Here is a 20132-nt window from a genome sequence, read left to right on the forward strand (position 1 = left end):
AGAAAACTACTGAATATTCCCAAGTCAAGAGAGGCGTATAAATAGCCTATAGGTGACTATCAGGTATTCAATTCTCTGAAATCAAAATTGATCTTACTTTTCATAAGGTTGGAAACAAAATAAAAAAATCATCCTATCAAATTATAATACATAATAAACTAAATAAGGAAAATAAAATTAAAACAGAAAATAAGGAAACTAGAACTAAAACAGAAACAAGGATATCATAGTTGTGGCTGATATGAATGTACATGGCTGATCTAATATCAATGGAAAATCTTCCAACACTAGATATTTTTTTTTTTAAAAAAAAAAATCTCAAGTATGGAACAGTCTTAATCCTTAGCATTCTTTGAAAAAACAGACACACATATAATGATAAACATTGATTGTGAAAATAAAGACATAAGAGCAATACACATTCAAGTGTTATGTGCGAAGCTGCACGCCCCATAAGTTGCACAACTGTAGTTGACAATTAAATTTCGTTAAGCTCACTAGAGTGCAAATCAAAAGATAAGATGAGTTAAACTGTAAACTAAAAGCTAAATCACTACATGTTCCATGACTTTCAACCAGCATACTTACAGTGATAATATTTTCCAGTTGATCTGGCATCTATCATGACATTTCCAATCCTTTATGCATATATCTGAATAAAATGAAGTGCATCACATTATATTAGCTTCCTTCAGTGTATCTGTTAGTTGCATATCATAGAAAGTGTCACGCTATTCATGCCAAGAAAAATCAAGCAGAACCAGACTTAAGCTAATCAAGTCAGTATTATATACATGATCCAATGAAGTATTTTTTTTTTTTTAAATTTCTCAGGAAATAAACCTGTTAGAATAATAACTTTAACACATAATTAGTTTTTTAAGCAGGACAAGGTACTTTGAATATTATACTTTATTTCATCAAAACATAGCATCACCAAATTTTCTTGCAAGTTATAGTTGATAGCCCACACAACAATTAACTAACTTATCTGCAAACAATTTTCTATGAGAAGTTCCTTCTCTTAACATGTAAAGGTTGATGCTTTAAAGTAAATTCATAAGTTCATGACCATAATGAATTAGCAAGTAAATAAGATGATTCTAGGAATATAAATATAACACAGTGGCAGTGAAAAAAAAATTGCTTCAACGAATAAAATTATCATCAGGTACATGGATACAATTTTCAAGCAAGTGGGGTTCAAGTTTGTATCTGCTAAAAAATAAAGATTGTTGTTCCAAAATTTCCTACACGATATATGGAAAGAACCATAAAGAAATTTAAGGGTTCGAGTTGTAAAAAAATTCTTTTAGTTGTAGTCACCTTGCAAGCAGTATCAAACCCAAAACATGTTGGGAATTCTTTGCATTTCAAGTCACCATCAATGGTTTTTGGACACCCAATCACCTAAGTTTTCAAATTCTTTCCAATGGTTGAACAAAAGAAAAAAACCAAACTGTGTTAAACAAACCAACGAAACATGCCCATATAGCGATCTTGATTTCTGCCCATAGCTTTACCCTAATTTCTTCTTCTTCTTCTTCCTTTACAATACAAATACATACAATGGTACAATACGACTCAATACCCTTACAAATTCACATTTACAGAGCAGAAGCCCCAAATAACCAAACCCATTATCAAACCCATAATAGAACTTAACTATTTCCCACATATAATAAATTCACCACAAAGAAAAACCAAGAACAACCAAATATGCTAATGCTAGAAAAAGCACCAAATCTGAAAGAATGTCGTTTGAAAGAGATGCTTACCCAGATCGGCCCAGACACTGGAAGTTCTTGCTTCCCCAAATCTGCCCAAGCATTACGCCTTTGTCGCGCCTAGAAAATTAATGATATGCTCGGATGCAGGGATAACAATGTTTGTCTCGTTCAGTGCTTCGTTGACAGGGACGGCGATGCAGATGGAGGAGGGAAGAAGATGGAGTGAGAAGGATAGAGCAGCAGTTGAAGAAATCGGGGAATAAAGAAGAAGAAGAAATCGGGGGAAAAAGAAACAAAGTCAAAGGGAAAAAGAAAATAATATCTTTAGTTTTTTTACTTTTATTAAATAAAATCTTATTATAAAATAAATTTCTTTATTTTCTTTTTGGCCCCAAATTTCAAAAATCATCTCTATTAAGTCCTTTACTAAATTCATTTTATTTTTTAAAAATCCCAATTATAATTAAATAACATTTTAATCCAATAATCTTGACTAATCAAAATTCTTTCTTTTAATCCCAAATATTATAATTAAATCATAATTTATTTTAAATCTCACAAATTTTTGGATAAACCTTTCATCCAATTGGATATATATTCTTATTTATTCTAGTAAATGATAATATAAATTAAGAGGGAAATATTTCTTTATAGTCTCAAAACTAGTATAAGGGAAATTGGTGGCAAAAGTACCCAATATTTTTTATTTCTTGCGATTTAGTACCCAATAATTTTTTTAGCAGGAAAAGTACTCAATATCAAGTTCCATCAGTTTCTGTAGGTACTTACTTTAACAGAGTCGTTAATTTCTGTAGGTACTGTAAGGGATCTTGATCACCAAGAGCAAGATCACACCATTGATCTAGCATTTAGAGGCTCGACAATTATTTTTGAAGTGGTACACTACGACATTCGTGCTATGTTTAATTGTCAAATTTTTAATTAATTAAATAAAAAACTATTTTTTTAAGTGTTACCAAACAACACCATCATTAATGAATTTTTAATAAAATAAATATTCTTTTATTAAATATATAATAAGTAATTCAATTAGTAATTAATATTACAAAAAAGTATTAAAAATTTAAACAATTTTTTGAATAACTTATTTAAAAACAAAACTCATTTTTAACTAGTAGCTATTGTGTGTTGCAAATTATTAATTAATACTTTTTTATTAATATATTTACATAAAATATATTAAATTATATTAAAAAAATACAAATTAAATTAGTATTTATTGATTAGAAAATTTGTATTGCATTAGACAACAGTTTAAGTAGAAATGTTGTCTCATGTTAAAAATAGGCATGTTACAACAGTCTCATTAGAACTGTCGTTTCATGTGAGTTTTAATTTTCATGGCACAACAGTTTGTGAGCGACTGTTGTGTCATGCATATTTTTAACATGACACGACAGTTCTACTACAAACGCCATCTCATGCATGTCGTCTAAGTACAATTTTGTAGTAGTGTTAGCTCTCGATAATCTATGCACATCCTCGTGCTCCCATCATTCTTCATGACAAAAAGCACTGGTGCACTCCAAGGAGCACTACACCAAACACCCATTACCATAACACATGATTATAATAGAATTTAAAAAGAGTTATTGTAGGTGAAAAAAATTTCAGGCGGCAATTTAAAATAAGGTACCGCCAAATGACTTAGCTTTTTTTTTACTGAACTTTTTTCAACCCGTGTACCCATTTCCTCAATCTTCAATCGTTCTTCCCCTTCCTGGTCTCTCGTTCCCTTCAATCTTCAATCGTTCTTTGTCTTTCCGTTCCTGGTCCGTTCGTGGTCTATCTCTCTCGGTTTCCTGTAGACTCGGTCTCTCTCTTGGTCTCTCGGTTTCCGTTCGTGGTCCGTTCGTAGCTTGCTCTTGTAGGTCAGCCCTCTTGCATGTCTTCCCGTAGCTTGTTTTGTTTTTGTTATTGCAGTGTGGGTTTTGTGTAGATTTTTGCTTTGTTTTATCGAACATTTGTTTCTAATCTGCATTTCTTCTGGCATTTCTTCTGCATTTCTTCAGTCTTGCAGGTCCCGTAGCTTGCTCTTGCAGGTCAGCCCTTTCTTTGTACCAAGTTCTCCTTTGCTTTATCAATGGAGGATCCTCTTCTATTCTGAGAAATACCTCAAGCCCACAAGCTGTTTCACTCATTCTCAGGTACACAAATTAGGCACCTTTACTGTTTTCATGTTTCTTTTGATTAATTAACTTCTTTTAAGTTTTTTTTTACTTTGTTCACATTTTTCTTTGGTGTTGTAAATCTTGTATATGATAGAATACAGTCTTACTTGAATGGAAAAAGAAAATTGCACTCTTGTAAATGAATCAGATGGTCTCAGAATTTAGTAGCGTGTCGTACTTGCTTTGCTATATGATGACTGATCATATGATGGTATTCTTAAATTAGGTTTTTCTTGTTTGACCTTTTTAAATCTGGTCTAGATGAAAAATGGTATCTTTTCATTTCCAGATCCTAATAAAATATTAAGATTTGATCGAACAATTCAGTCTTTTGCTAAAACAGGGGAAGGTTTATGCTTAAAGTATGTATTAAATCTGTGTTGGTACATGCACCTCATAAATGTATACATGATATTCTAGTGTAAGGCACGTGTGCACGGGTTCTTGGTTTCCTTTAAGTTTGATATCTACAACTAATCAATAATATTAATGACCACATAATGCCAACAAATGTATACATAAATAATAACCAGGCAATTAAAATATAACAAGTTACAGAAGTCTACTTGACACATGTTTATCTTATAAACCAGAAGTACAGTTGATGAATTTATAAGTTACTAATTTGCTCTCGACAACCTTTTGTTTCTTGCTAACTTACATGCAGTAAAACACTTTACTTGAACCTGGTTAGGCCATTGTAACCCATGAACACTATTTATGTCTTCCCAAGTTGGTATCCTAGTGCAATATGAACCTTAATTTCAGGTCATCAAACAATGAAACCATTTGAACAATTTCATAAATTTCAAGTCAAATTCTTTAACTTAATTCCACCAAATAGAAAACCCAACATCATGATTGCTTCAGATCTCAGGAACCATGTAGAATAAACCAATAACTATCTATACAAGCAAAATTTATAACTACGAACTGAAACTCATTTTAAAAAATATATATACATATAGACAAATGCATATACCTGTTAAGGATCATTGCAGCCAAGAAAAACTTGGAAAACATCACTGTCAAGAGGCATGTCTACTGTTTTATGACCTTTCCTAACAAAAGTGCTTGTTTCACTTCCATTACAGATCAAGGAACCAACAAAAAGCTAGTACTAAAATAAAGTAACACACTATTGAATAATATTAAGTATTATATTTTAAAATAAGAAGAATATTCAGCAAAATACGAATAAACAAAATTAAATATCAACAGCTTGAATGAAAGAGCTTACACTCTAATGTTCTACCAAGGCTATTGTTAGGGAAACTCTTTTATGTCATTAAAAAAAAGAAAGAGAAGAAAAACTCTAGTCTTTTTTAATCAGGTAAGTGATCAAATAATGATAGAATTTTTTAAATAACCCAATAAAAATGACAATACTGTCAATGCATGTATATGGAAAGGTTCACAACACATCAACCTATAGCTATCAAATTGATTCAAACAAACATTATTTGAAACTGGCATGATGGATGGTGAAATTGAAAGCATTTAATCATAACTTTTACAAATGAAAATGGGTGGTTAAAAGAAGACATTACATTGTAAAATAAGCAGACAGACAAGATCTGAAATAATTTGGTACCAAATAAATATAAAAGCTCCTCCTAGTTATGTTAAAAAGATAGTATTCTAATTATTTAAAACTAAATATGTATTAGGATTATATTAATTTCATGACAGGTTGATAATGCAATTAAAGAGCACATATAATCCAAAAACGTAGAAAATGCAGTACTTTCTCAAAACTTTTTTAATTAATATCATAAAAACTAAGAAAAGAATTAATGGACACCATGGTGCTTAAATATCTCACATACACATCACTTTGAGTAAATGAATAGTTTAGCTCAATAGTTGGCCATTATGTTTGTGTGTGTGTATATATATAAGCAAACCATAATGACATGGCCACTCTGAGCATATAACCATTGAATTCATCACTTTAATTTTTTGTCTACTGTTTTTGTCCATATAAATTGGCATAAAACAATTTAGTAAATGTTAGAGTCAGCACACTTGGAGCAAGCCAATGAAACCAATATATAATTAAGTAGCAGCACAAAAGAGAATATACGTATATAACTAAGTTAGACTGAAACCAAATAAATTTAGGATGTTTATAACTAAGTTAGAGGTAACAAATAAAACCCCTAACTAGATGAATCAATAGCACTAAGAAGAAACAGAAGAAAGGTTAGTCATAATATACCACAGATAGTACCTACTCTCAATAGCACCATAAACTAGAAACCTGTCTTTCCAGACTTGTACAAGAATCCCAAAACACAACACTCAGCACAAACACTCAACATTTTGCTACTTTTCCCAGATCCCCATCCAAAGAACTAATAAAATGGAGAGGATAACTCCAAAAAAATTATAATTTTAATCTCATATAATGGCATGGAAGCCAGCTACTAATATATTCAAGAAAAATTATTTATTTGCTATAATTTTTCTTGAATATATTACACATTTTTATTTTTATATATAGGTCATTTGATCGTAAAAAAATCGTGTAACGACATTGTTTCTAAACCATGAATTATAATCTAGTGTTTAAGATTAAAATATTCATTTACTTCTTGAATAAATAAAAATTATTTATTTTTAGGCTTTAAATGATCTTCCTATATATATTGACAATAATAAATAAATGAGGAGCACTTGTTAATTTAAAACTCATTATAGCAACAGTGTATTCCATCTAGTATTACAATTTATTACTGACAAGTCTAAAAACCAGCAATCTTACCAAATAGAGTTGATAGGCTGAGGAAGTTGTAAAGGTCATGAAAAGTTAATACAAAATAATATATACCTTTAATCTTAATTTATAGGAATGCTGATCTAGACTAAACCCAACTTTGGGTCATTCTTTTTCTTTTTCTTTTTTTTAAGGGGGACCCAACTTTGGGTCTGCTTTACACTAAACAGGTATAGAAAGCATCCACTGAACAGTTTAAACAGTAAGAAAAATAGTAAGAAAAATCTCTTCAGATTCTGAAAACAGTAAGAAAAATAGAAAGCCCAATATTTCAATGCAATATCACTCTTGTAAAGTTTAAATCCCTGGTCCAATTTTCTTCCGTCTTTACCACAGTTGAGTGTGTTTTTTTTTTCTTCTTTTTTGTTGCAAATTAGAATTAACAATAGCTTTGTTTCATCATTTTGAGAGGTAATCTATAAACTAAAATGCAAAACTGAGGTATGTACTTTTCTGTTAGGATAGTTTCAATTGATGTTGGACTTATTTATATACATAGAACTTGGACCATCCTCATTTATGATGTTCTTATGGTTGTATATTCCATGTAGTTTAGAGACAAGACTTATTTATTGTACTTAAATTTGATTTTTTTCCTATAAAATAATCCAATCGTTCTGTTAGGCCATTTTCAATGGATTCTGGACTTTTTTATATGCATAGAACTTGGACTTTCCTTATTTACGTTGTTGTTGTCGCTTTGTAATTTCAAGTAGTTTGGAGACAGGAAATGTGCATTGTTCTCTAGGACATAAGGTTATGTGAGTTTTATCTTAAAAGTAATACAACTTTTTCTTTATTAAGGCATGTATAAATGACATGTTGAATAGAAGAAGAGGAGATTAAGGCATATGTCAGGAAATCCCTCACTATCTATGAAGACATTATACTGTGATTAATATATCTAATTGGCCAAGAAACTGTGGCTATAATCTTTAATAATGTAGATGTGTTATATTTGTGGAGAGATATACTACGATACTAGGATTACATGGTTGTGTTTATGTGCATGCTTCCTTCTTTCTTACATTATTAAGCCTGCCTAAACAACTTCTTATGTTAAATTTCTTTTCTGATTTGTACTAATTTTTTCTTCTTTTAATTATCAATTTTTACAGTTGACGATTTTATTATTATTAGTATATTTTTTGTGGGGTAGTATTATTATTTCTAAATAGGCATGTGTGTGTATCATTCCTGATTAATTTAATTTTTTAATATTATTATTATTATTATTACGCTTTTGATACAGTCTCGAGGTGGACAATCTGCATATTTTCTTCAAGAATATGAAGTAGAAACAGATAAGTGAGTGTTGCAGGCTGTTTATTTTCCTAGCCCTGACTAGTTTTTTCAACGATATTGAAAGAAAGAAACTGTAATTACCTTTTGATTTAATTTTTTTTTTCTTTTTTGTTATCAGTTTTATTGAGATGTATCTTAGACCTCCTTCAGCCAGTGAAGAAGCACTGACAAATAATTGGATAAAAGTGCGTCAATCTGGTATTAGATATTATCTATCTCTTGGTGATCAAAGGATTGTTGACAAGAATTTCATCATCAGGCCAAAAGTTAAGTTTGAGGTAAGGCATATCTTCTTAGTGATTACTAACAAAATTTTCACATTGATAGGCGAAATTATTTCAATAAGCCATGATTTTCAAGCATGTGAATAGTAAAAAGACCCAAGCTTGTCAGGCCTTACATTTATTGTTATATATTGCTTTCTAAGTTGGAAATTCCTTTATCCTTGCTATATCCATGCAACAAAAAGACCTTAGTAATTTGAATAGATTTGATAAATTTTTGTTTGTGTTTCTGGATTAGAGCCAAATCCCAGCAGCAGAGCCTTCATTAATTGTTTTAAAAAGAGATGATTATTTTGTGCACCCCTATTATTGTGAAGCATGTGGTCCTTCCTTTTACTTTTGGTTTTGTTTTGCACTTGAAGATAATTCCTGCTTAAAACTCATGTGAAATCTCTTGTGCTTGGGTCATTTTATGTGTACGTTATTTAATGCATAACTACTTTATATTCTTTGCTTTCCGATTACCTTTTAAATATCAAAAGCAGGTTGGAAGGATGACTTTAGGTGGGCTGCTTGCATTGGGGTACAATGTAGTTGTCAGTTATAAATGAGCATCTACGTCAGTGAATAATAACAATGTATCTATTTCACTTGAAATAATTGATACTCTTGGTGAGACATTCATGGTGCTGAAGGGTACAAATCGAAAAGTATGAACTTAGTATTCTTTACTAAAATGTGTTTCTTTTTTAACATTCTTTTGGAGAAGTTTATTAAGGGTGATAGCCATGGTTTGAACACAAGACCAACCATTTGATGAAGAGTGACTTGGTTGTCCCCTTGGGATGTAAATAAAGTCATTATGAATTGTGTGCCTATATTATTACTTTGTAGAGGTTTAGTGTTGATACTATGCTGATGTCCTTATATATTCTTTTATTAGGATATGCTGCATTAGTGTCCTGTGTTTTGAAGTTCTTTCTATTACATATGAAGTACATTTTGGGTATAGGGGAGGATCGGTGGACAACCGGTTTGGTAAACACAAATGAAATCTGTTTACTTTGGGATCAACCAAGTTACTAGAAGGGAACACATTACCTTTATCAATCCTTTTCAACATGACTTTATATGTAGTTGTATTTTAAACTTATTATCACCTTGATTAATCTTATTTTCTGTAGACAGTTGGAAATGAAGCATCAAAGATCGGCGTTAGTGGACCGTGGCTCACTAAATCATATCTTAAAATGAGTATGGATAGAAAAGGTTGTAAACGAGACAATGTTTTTCTAATTTATTAATGTTTATTTTACTTGTGAAATTTAAAATTATTCAAAAGTTTTTGTGGTTTCCTTGGAGCCTTTTTTTATTAGTTTGTGTGGTTCACTCTTCTCTCTCTTGGCATTTGTTTGAAGGTAATTTAGAAAAATATAAAATAAAATATACATGTATGAGTTAAGAGTAACGATGATTGTGTTGTTGGCCTGTACAGGTGTACCTCGTCTTAATACACCTCCACTTTTGCCTAATACATCTCTGGCCACTGGCCAGCAATCAAGACAAAACGATAATTGCACCAAGGCCAATCCGGGTTACTCTGAATCTTGTTAATAAGCTTGAGGATCTATCTTAGCCATGGACTCGATCTCCAAAAAAATAAAAAATGGAACCTGTAGTGGCAACATGGCATTTCATTTCTTCAGACCCTCCTGCAGATAGCTCAACCATCGGTATGTTTCATTGACTAAGAGACTATTCTGCTTGCCAATTTATTTTTTCTGGGTATGTTGCCATCGTCATGTTTAAACTTCTCTCATGAAGCAACCATAGATCCTTCCAGTTTCAGGGACACCATGAAACTTGCTCCAATGCCTGATTCATATGACTTGGATAGAGGATTGCTTTTTTGTGCAAGCAATACAAGAATGGACTAGAAGATAAGTTAGAAGTCTCTTTATCATTTTGAAATTATGACTGTGAGAACTTGAATAGAATTATTTATATAACTCTTATGTTGATAATCCAGGCTTTGTTGGAGAATAAAGGTTTCCCAGTTATAGTTGGAATTGGTCTGTTGAACTACTCCCTCCCTCCTCTTGTTGTTGATATTAAACTTGGCTGGCTTTTCTGCTAGCACTTACATATTTGATATTAAAGTATGTAAATTGAGTTGCATAGGATTTTCTTAGTGATAATTAACATGCTTATATTCTATTATTAGTTCCATTTGAGTTGGAATCTAATTTCCACTAAGTGGATGAGATAAGAGACATACTGGATCAGCAACTCCACCCTTTCTTGGAATATAAACTTTTTTTTGTGAAGGCTCAAGAATGTTCTGGTATTTTGCTGCAATGATGTCTTGTACTTTTATGAATATTGAGTAGAAGTTCCGTGAAAAAGAAAATGATATTCATCTTTTTTTTTTTAGAATTAAAACTTGACGTAATTTCCTTTTATTAATCTGATTTTTTAATACAACGAATTCTCATCTAGTTATTTACATGCATTAAAGTGTTAAGTTACAATTATGAATAGGTTTTTTTTCTGCTTTGAGCTGTAGTTTAGCTTCCTGAAATCTTTCCCTGATCTCTCATCTTTGTATTTTTCCCATCAATACAAAGAAGTTTCTTTTCCAGAAAATAAAAAATTATGTACATTTATTTTTGGTGTGTGACGTTGATTTTGTCTGTGAAACTGTGCATGTTCCCTGAGTATTCTTTCTGTTTAAATGAAGACAATGCTCCTAACTGAATCAACGAACCTAGTCTAAAATATAAATTTCTCTATATATATATTTATGGCGACTTGAACTCCTTACTGTTCACAAACACATACTCATCCATCCACCAAAGACCGCTTTGAGCTAGCCTCAAGTGGCCGTTAAGTCTAAAATAATAAAGTTACTCATTTTCTTGTTCATGAAATGACTATACTATAGGTTTCGTTATTCAATTGAAAGTTATATTTTGGGATTGATGCTTGAGCAAATAAAATAGGGCAAACTAATTGAGATTGGAACAAATGAAATCCTGTAAACATTATATATTTTAGTTTCTTTTTAAGTATAAATATAATATCATTAACTTTCATATATGTAGTATAATATATTCCGAGTTGTGCGATAGAGAGATATCACACTTTTTAGGTTTCATTGAGCCATCGTGGTCATCGAGAATTGGGAAAAATTTGGATAATCGGGCTGAAATTATCTTAGAGCGTATATGGGTCAAACTTTGTTAATGCCATACCATTTCTTGTAAGTAAAATTTTCATTTAATATTAATTTTACTTGTACCTTCTGATGTTTATTTTAATAACTTTTTTTTTTAAATGCAGACATCACTAGATGTTAGTGATCATTGATCCAGATGACCATGCATGTTACTATCTTGGTCCACTTAGAAAATCTCCTTCAAATGATTTGAAGAACCTTATGAATAGGTAATACATTTGAAACTCATTTTAAAATATAATATGGTTATTTGATATGGAAATAAAAAATTAATATGCTCTTCATATTGATGTATATATAGTGTATTTTCACACATTAAGCGAAAGACAGGAAGGAATGAAAAAAATTACAAGTGGAAAATAGTCAATTGCCCTCGTCAAACATCGTCAATAGAGTGAGACTTTTATATCATAAGGATGATGAAGGACTATTGCTTGAAAGAGACACCCATGCGATGGCTAACTAGTAATGTAAGTATATTTATTATTATTGAACAACAATTCTATTGAATTTAACTTCTGACTTAGTATTTTTATTTTGTGTTTTGTTGTGTGGTGAGAAGAATTCATATTACACTTGACGAAATTAATGAAACTCGAAATGAATGGGCGACCAAGCTTCTTGAGCGGATGAGTCATAACTAGAGTAACTTTAGAAATCAGAATTAAAAAAATATACTAATTGTAGTTTTTAGTTAGCACTTACATAGTTATTCCAACTGTATATTTTGATCTTGTAATTTTTAGATTTGGAACATATTGAGTTCTATTGATTTTGTCTGCCTATTGATTATGTCTGATCTATGTTGTAATTACACAGGAAATTATGAATGAATATAATGGTTAAAAATAGAGAAATGAAAAAGTTCTCTTATTCTACATGGGACGTCGGTCTCAGTAAAACTATCGTCTTATGTATTGCAGGGGACGATGCTTACATATAAATTGTCATCTCATGTACTATAGGTGGATGACGCTTAAGTAGGAACTGTCGTTTCATTTACTGCAATGGATGACGCTTGCATAGAAACTGTCGTCTCATGTACCACAAGAGACAACATTTGTATAGGAATCATCGTCTCATGTACAACAAGAGATGACACTTTTATTTAAACTGTCGTTACATGATTTACATAGCATGACATTGCATGGGACGAGGTATTAGAACCGACGTATGAGAGTCCATACGACGGTTTAAAACCATCGTCCCATGTCAATTTTGTAGTAGTGTAAACAAAGTGATGATCAATAACAAGTATCATTTGCCTTGTATAGATAATCTTTTTGATCAATTGGAAGGATCCACGGTATTCTCAAAGATAGATCTACGGTCAGGATATGCATGTTAATGTGAATTATTATTATACGATGATAAATGCATGCATATGGGTGTATTTATAATTATAAGGGCATTTTGGTAATTTGGCCTGTTGATGGCATATTTGTATATTTGGGTGCATATTGTAAGTTATGAATGAGATTTCATTATTATGGAGATATACTCGAGCTATTCGGCATGAGACGATCTTATATTATGAGTTAGCAGTTGTTATCCCCAAAAATTGGAGATCGATGACATGGCAATAGAGGTGACAAGTGGCAGTACATGGTCTGTAAACGACACATTAATAGTCAATAAATATATTGGCTCCTCAGAGTTTTGATGAAGAATTTTGACTGGCTTGAGAAGTGTCATGACCGACCAGGCATGACCTTGTCCGACCAGTCACGTGTTTGTCTGCCTAAGCATGACCTTGTCTGCCCAGGAATGACCTTGTCTGCCCAGGAGTGACTTTGTCTGCCCAGGAGTGACCTTGTCTGCCCAGGCATGACCTTGTCTGCCCAGTCATGAACTTGTCTGCCCAGTCATGACCATGTCCGACCAGTCATGACCTGTCTGCTCAGCCAAGTGCATGTCTGCCCAGCCAAGAGCGTGTCTGCCGAGCCAAGTGCGTGACTGCCCAATGAAGGTGTGTTCGACCAGATAGAGGAACACTATGTCAAGATTCCCATAAACGACTTCAACAAGAATCGGTCTTGGCATATACGGGAATCTCTCATTTATCCCACGATTATAGTATATTGTTACATTTTGAATATTGTTGTAATTTAAATATAATAAGAATAATAAAATATCCCGATTATGGGGGATATCAACTGTGCGATCCTAAGCCTATAAATACAAGGCTTATGGGATCATAAAGGGGATTCTTCTTCCTTTTAGACTTTGGGAATTTTTGGGGCTTTTGATTCGAACTCTTATTTTCTAGAGAGAGAAAGTGCTGGAAATTGAGAGAGTTATTGTATTCTTTTAATCTGTACTGAAGAAACTCAGTTGACTCAGGTTCATCTGATCTTGGGTACAGATCTATAATCATAACTCTAAGTGGATTAGGCTATTACCAACATATTGGGGCTGAACCACTATAAAAATTACGTGTGTTATTTACTTTCTTTTCAAAATTGTCTGTGTCGTTTTATTTCTCTTGAAGGTTTCATCATTTTTTACGTTCTCACGTCATTGGCCAAAAACGCAGTCAACAACGGTTTTGTCATAGCGGGGTCAATTATTAGGTAATAAGAATATTTATTTGATGATAAGTTTGGAGTATTTGAGGTTAGGAGGAAATACTGGAAGTTTTGACTATAATTGTAATGACCCACTACTCTAGACTTTTGGACCATTAACGAAACTATACATACAAATCCTTAATAAAACTTACATTTGTGAAAATACCATAACTTTATTGGAAACTTGTAGAAATAAGAGTTACTTTCATAAAATAAGTAGGATATGGGATCCCATTGTCTTTAAAACAAAACATAATTTAAAATAAAAGGAAGTACATAGAAAGTGCGGAAAAATACATGTAAAACCATAAAAAGGTAAAACAAGACTACATCCTCGAAAATCGAACTCTCGACTCCTTGACTCCATTCTCCACCGATACACATTCCCCAAGCATCCACGAATCTTACCACCACTATAGCTATTTTCCTGCACATATAAACAAAAAGGAATGAGCCTAATGCCCAGCAAGGAAAAATCTAACACATAGTTCATATACATAAATTTCATAAGAAACATAAAAACTTAACATAACACTTTTATCATACACAAACTATAATGGCCATTATTACTTGGGGTCCCATAGACTAAACAAGTCATATGCCCATGAGATTAGTGGGGTCCTACTAGCTAAGTAGGTCATATGCCCATAATCTATTTGGGGTCTTGTTAGTCATATGGGTCATATGCCCAAGCCTACAAACATACATATTCACAACATATTTCATAACATAAAACATAAGATAACACAAGCATAAAACATATAGATTCTATCCTATTTTCCTTACCAAAGTTACCGGGATGTGAGGACAGAGTTGGGACTTTTGGAACACTCCTAAAACCATATATAACAGGGTGAGTAGATTTGAAGAAAAAGAAATGAAAGGAATGGAAGGACTAAACCTTGAGAAAAATACTTACCAAAACCTTTTTGCTTATGAACTTAGATTTCCCAACCAAAATAAAAATTAAGGTTAGAGGCTGAGTAGAAGACTATGAGAACTTAAAAGAACAAGTACATAAATGAACTAGAGTTTTGGGTTACCTTGAAGACTTGTATGACCAATCTACACCTCAAACCGAAATACTATAAAACCTTACTTCCCAAAGTGTTTGATAAGCTTATGATTTCCCCAACCAAGTGTTTAACTCTCACACTCTCCTAGCACTTGCAGCCTCTGAACTTAGAGTAAAAGGTGAATAATGGCTAGGTACTAGGTCCTATTTATAGAGTTTAGGAATGAAAGGATCTTAATTTTACTTAAATAAAAATAATAGCTTTTTAGGTGAAAATAATTTGAATAATCGTTCAGCAGAGGCTGAAGACTCGTTCAAAAAGGGGTTGGACTTATCAAGAGGTTGAATGGCTGAATGGAAAACAAATTCAAAATGTTTCAAAATATGCTGAAGGAGGCGATATATCGCCCCCTGTAGGCGATATATCGCCTGGGCCAGTATGCCCGAGGCTGTCGTGCATTGTCTCGTGTTTTCCATATCTACGTGCTGCAATATATCACCCCCTATAGCTGCGATATATCGGCACATGCTGAATAATTAAACACGAAATTACACATTTTTAGCTAAGTTTGAATGGAGTAAACAGCCTTGACTAAGCCCTCAACGTATTCAAAGCTGCTGACTGACCTTATAGCATTCAAACTTTTACCCTTATTAAATTTAATCCTCAAAATACTTAATCCTTAATCATCCATACATAACATGTGCTTAAAATCCTATTGGTCCTTATCTAAACCTTATAGTATAATAAATATTATCCTTAATATCAGTCATATAATCAAACCTTAGGTTAATATTAATATTCTTAAACTATAGGTTAAACTTAGAAAATCTTTAAGTACTACTATGAGTGTCCAAATAATTCCCGGTCTGAACCAAAAATCCACAGTTACAAAGATAATACTATAAATACTATAATACTACTATCTAACTAGCTAAGTAAAGTTCTTGGACTCTACAATAATGTCCTCAAGGGTGTTTATGGGACCCTGAGCAGTAGGTTTTATTTGAGGTTACTTAAGCTTGAAGTAGCTTTTCAGATAGAACGTATGTTAGAAAACATCTCCTTTCTCCTTCGTTAGCTCATTTTACCATTTGGAGCCTTTTTGAAGAAATCTTGAGTTCTAGGAGTCGGAATCAAGCGAGGATCGAGGCATAGCGATCCTAGGAAAGATTAGAAGCTTCTTAATTGAAGGATTCGATGGAAAACAACACAATCAAAGGTAATCTAAGTTTAAGTTTTGAGTTTTAGAGTTTCTAAGCGTTGAGTTTTTAGTTCGATTGAGCCTTGGGTTTTGATGGTTTTGGACCATTGGGAAGCTTGGGAACTTTGATTTGATGATTTGGTAATGTTTATGCATGATTTTGGAGGCTTTGGGATCTTGGAAATCGTGTTTGGGGATGGCTCTCGGTTGGGGGCCGCGGCCCTAGCTCGAAGAAGTAGGTGGAGCAGTTTTGCCCTTGCTGGGCACCGTGGCCCTTGGTGTTGGGCGCCGCGGCCCTTACTTCTGGAGTGGCTGGGGGTCACGACCCAAGGTGCTAGGGCCACAGCCCTTGAGCGGGGTTGAACCCGTTTGAGTGTTTTGGCCTCCGGGAACATGGTTTTAGGCCTCGGGATCGTTCCTACTACCTGAATTAGTGGGGATTGATGTCCTGAAGGCTAGATCTTGGTTTGGGAACCCTTGATTATCATTTTATTGATGGTGTCCCGTATTTGGTTATGACTAGGTGACTGCTAAAGGACTAAAAGTTTATCGTTCTCAAGGGTCGTTCTTTTATTCATTCTCGCTCGAATCAGAGGTAATAAAACTGCACCTGTGTATGTATGACATGCATGGTTATTGTAACGCCCTGGTTACCCCAGAACAGTTACAGTGAACGATGAACCGGAAATTTGACTCATTGCCTAAGTCCTTTGGTTAAAACGTGTTCTAAGTAGTATTAATAGGCTAAGGTGAAAATCAGTAAAAAGGAAAGGATATGTTTTATTTGAAGCATAAAACTGTTCATGGGTCCACAAGAACATTTACAAGTTATTTACAACTCAAAAAGGTCATTACTGTTTCAAAATTACAAACCCGCCGACCTAAGCGGAAAAAATAGGGTAAACCCCCTAGTTCCTCTGAGAACTCTTTGGCCGTGGTGGTCAAGCGTCCGCATATGTACACATCACCACCTAAGCTCTCCACTCAAGGCTGGGTGAGCTTTTCTTTCCCTTTACCTGCACCACATAGCATCCATGAGCCAAAGCCCAGCAAGAAAACATAACATTATATGTAAACATTATCAAATGATTATCATTATAATCACACAGAGCTCATAGCTTTCAAACAGATGAGTGAATATCACTTGAGGTTCTGATAAACCATACTGAGTGACTGACAAGCAAGTCACTAATTCAAATGGAAAAGTGGCTGCTAGGTAAGCCACTAGCCTTCAACAAGTGAGTGACTGATGGGTAAGCCACACAAGCGCTTATAATATTTATCGAACTTAAGGTCGGTCCGGCATTAATGCTCTTTGGGTCATTCAATGCAAAAAGTCGATTAGATCTAATCTTTATTGGCTTGCGTGAATCACGCTAAGGCCGTCCTGAAAAATGAGTCAATGCTATGTGACTAGTACCCAGTACCACTGCCGAACCTGACTAATAAGTCACAGCTTCACAGTTGATACTAGCACCTTTGCCAAATCTGACTAATGAGTCAGGACCATGCACAAATGAGCAAAATTTGCTAAGTATCCAATAGTCAATCCATGTCCACATTTACACAACCAACATGCCTCATGAATAACCATGCATGTCACATATGGGGTGCAGTTTTCTTACCTCTGGTTCGAGCTAGAATGAATAAAAGAACGACCCTTGAGAACGATCAACATTTTGGTTCTTTAGCGGTTACCTAGTCATAACCAAATATGGGGTTCCATCAATAAAATGAATAACAAAGGGTTCCCAAACCAAAACCTAGCCTCCGAGACATCAAACACTACTAAATCGGGTAGTAGGATCGACCCCGAGGCCTAAGGCTTGAATCCCCAAGCTAAAAATCCATTTCTGGCCAAAAATGCCCTTATGGGCCGCGGCTCACCCTTCTGACAGAGGCGTTTCCACCCCTGAAACCAACATAGGCCGCGGCTCACCATAGCCATGCCGCGACCCTTTACCCAAACCAGCAAGCACCAGCTTGACTACCCCTGCGTTTTCCCTTGGAACTAAACCTTCAAACCAGTTCCAAACGTCAACCTAACACCCAATTCCACCCCTAAACTTCATCTACAACTCACCCTCATCAAAACCCAAGTTAAACATCAACCTAACTTCCATTAATTCCAACTATCCACCAAAGAATTACAAGCTGAAAACTTAAACCAAAACAGAGTAAAACCATAAAGTTAATGGATGAAACTCACCTCAAACTTGGAATTAAACCCCCTCCAATGGATGAATCAACTCTAAGAACTTAGCTCCTTGATTTCCTAGCTTGATTCCCCACTTTGAGCTCAAAAACTCCAAAGAATAAATGAGGAAAAAAGATGTACGGGAAGGAGAAGAACCTTGCTCTGTTTTGTTCTGTTTTCTATAGCCATCTAAAGCTGCATATAAATCCAAACCAAATGACCAAAATGCCCCTAGATCATTAAAAGTTTCTAAAGCCTTCCCAAGGGTAAAATTGGTATTTTCCACCTATCTCGTTAATCATAATCAACACTCTCCAATTCCTGTCAATCTTGATAATCTCAAACACCAATGATTCATATCTCGTTACCCTATAATCCCCGGTAACGCTCTAATCATTAAAAACACCCCGAGACTCACCCCGAGCCCCGAGCTTAAGCCTGTTATGACCAAACCGATAATTTATATTCAAAGATCATCTCATGCCGAATGGCTCGAACAAACCCACATCATAATGTGGTCTCAACATATATCACCGACATGCATACAAATATACAATTTACCCTCAACAGGCCAAATTATCATCACACCCCTGTAATTAGAAATATGGACACACACATGCATGCATTTAACATCATATTATAATATAATCCACATATACATGCATTTGATCAATTAATGGCATAATTAAACAAGTATGGCCCTCCCGGCCTACTATTCCCGCCATTAAACACATCGGAGAATTCGGGGCATTACAGTTATTCTTGATCCATGTTGGATTATTTAATGTGGCATGCATGATTATTGTTAAGGCATGTCAAGTGGTTAAATATGATGCATGTGATGCACGAGAAACATGTGATTAGGGCATGCTATGATTATTGAATATGAGAATGTTCAGAGCTTGAGCCTTTGTGTTTATGCATGGTCCTAATTATGCTAGTAATTGTTAAGTAAGCATGTTGAATGCCTTGTATTCGAATATTGGATATATGTTATATATGATTGGTGGCATTGCTTACTTGTTTATGGTACTGACTAGTCAGGGACACTGACCTAAGAGTCAGAAACGGCAATAGCATCCTGAACGCAGGGCCGAATGAAGATTATATCTAACCGATATCAGCATTGAATGGCTCTAAGGCATTAACGCTGGACCGACCCTAAGGTCGATGAACTTATAAGCGCTTGGCTAGTCTAGGACTAGTTACTCATAGCCAGGGTCTAAGGGCCAGGTGACTGTTTGTCACATGGCTAGGGAACGATGTTCCAGGGTTATGACTCTATGGTCATGAGGAAGGTTATATTGGTGACTAGTCATCATGCACCTATCCTATCTAAGCTAGTGAAAGGTTCACTTATCTACTCGACAGGTTTATGCTGGTGACTATTTCACCAGATACCTATCTTGTATAAGCTAGTGAAAGGATCACTTATCTATAAGCCCCGGTGACCCTAACGTCACATGGCTATTGGGAACGGAACCCACCTTAGTGATTGTACCACTTTCACTCTGCTATATTGGGCTAAAAGCCCTGGATGATTATTATGATCATTGGTTGATGTGTTATACTAAACATTACGTGAACTCATTTGCCTGCTTTAATAGGTTTGTGTCTGCTAGGTGTGTGCCTTATGATATGATGCCATGTTATAACTGTTCATGAGCATATTGAGTT

The 20132-nt window shown here is 34.1% G+C and overlaps 2 long non-coding RNA genes across 2 annotated transcripts; one reads left to right on the forward strand and one right to left on the reverse strand.

Annotated features, from left to right (window-relative positions):
- Positions 1-203: 203 nt before the first annotated feature.
- On the reverse strand, positions 204-1431 carry LOC133781756 (uncharacterized). The gene is made up of 3 exons (XR_009870254.1): positions 1327-1431; positions 589-652; positions 204-465 (listed from the first exon to the last, which is right to left on the reverse strand). It is a non-coding gene; the product is annotated as an uncharacterized LOC133781756 (long non-coding RNA).
- A 9931-nt stretch (positions 1432-11362) lies between these two features.
- LOC133781764 (uncharacterized) lies at positions 11363-11886 on the forward strand. The gene is made up of 3 exons (XR_009870265.1): positions 11363-11492; positions 11573-11677; positions 11770-11886. It is a non-coding gene; the product is annotated as an uncharacterized LOC133781764 (long non-coding RNA).
- Positions 11887-20132: the final 8246 nt, after the last annotated feature.

Source organism: Humulus lupulus, chromosome 1 (genome assembly GCF_963169125.1).
Source record: "Humulus lupulus chromosome 1, drHumLupu1.1, whole genome shotgun sequence".
Classification (NCBI taxonomy): Eukaryota; Viridiplantae; Streptophyta; class Magnoliopsida; order Rosales; family Cannabaceae; genus Humulus; species Humulus lupulus.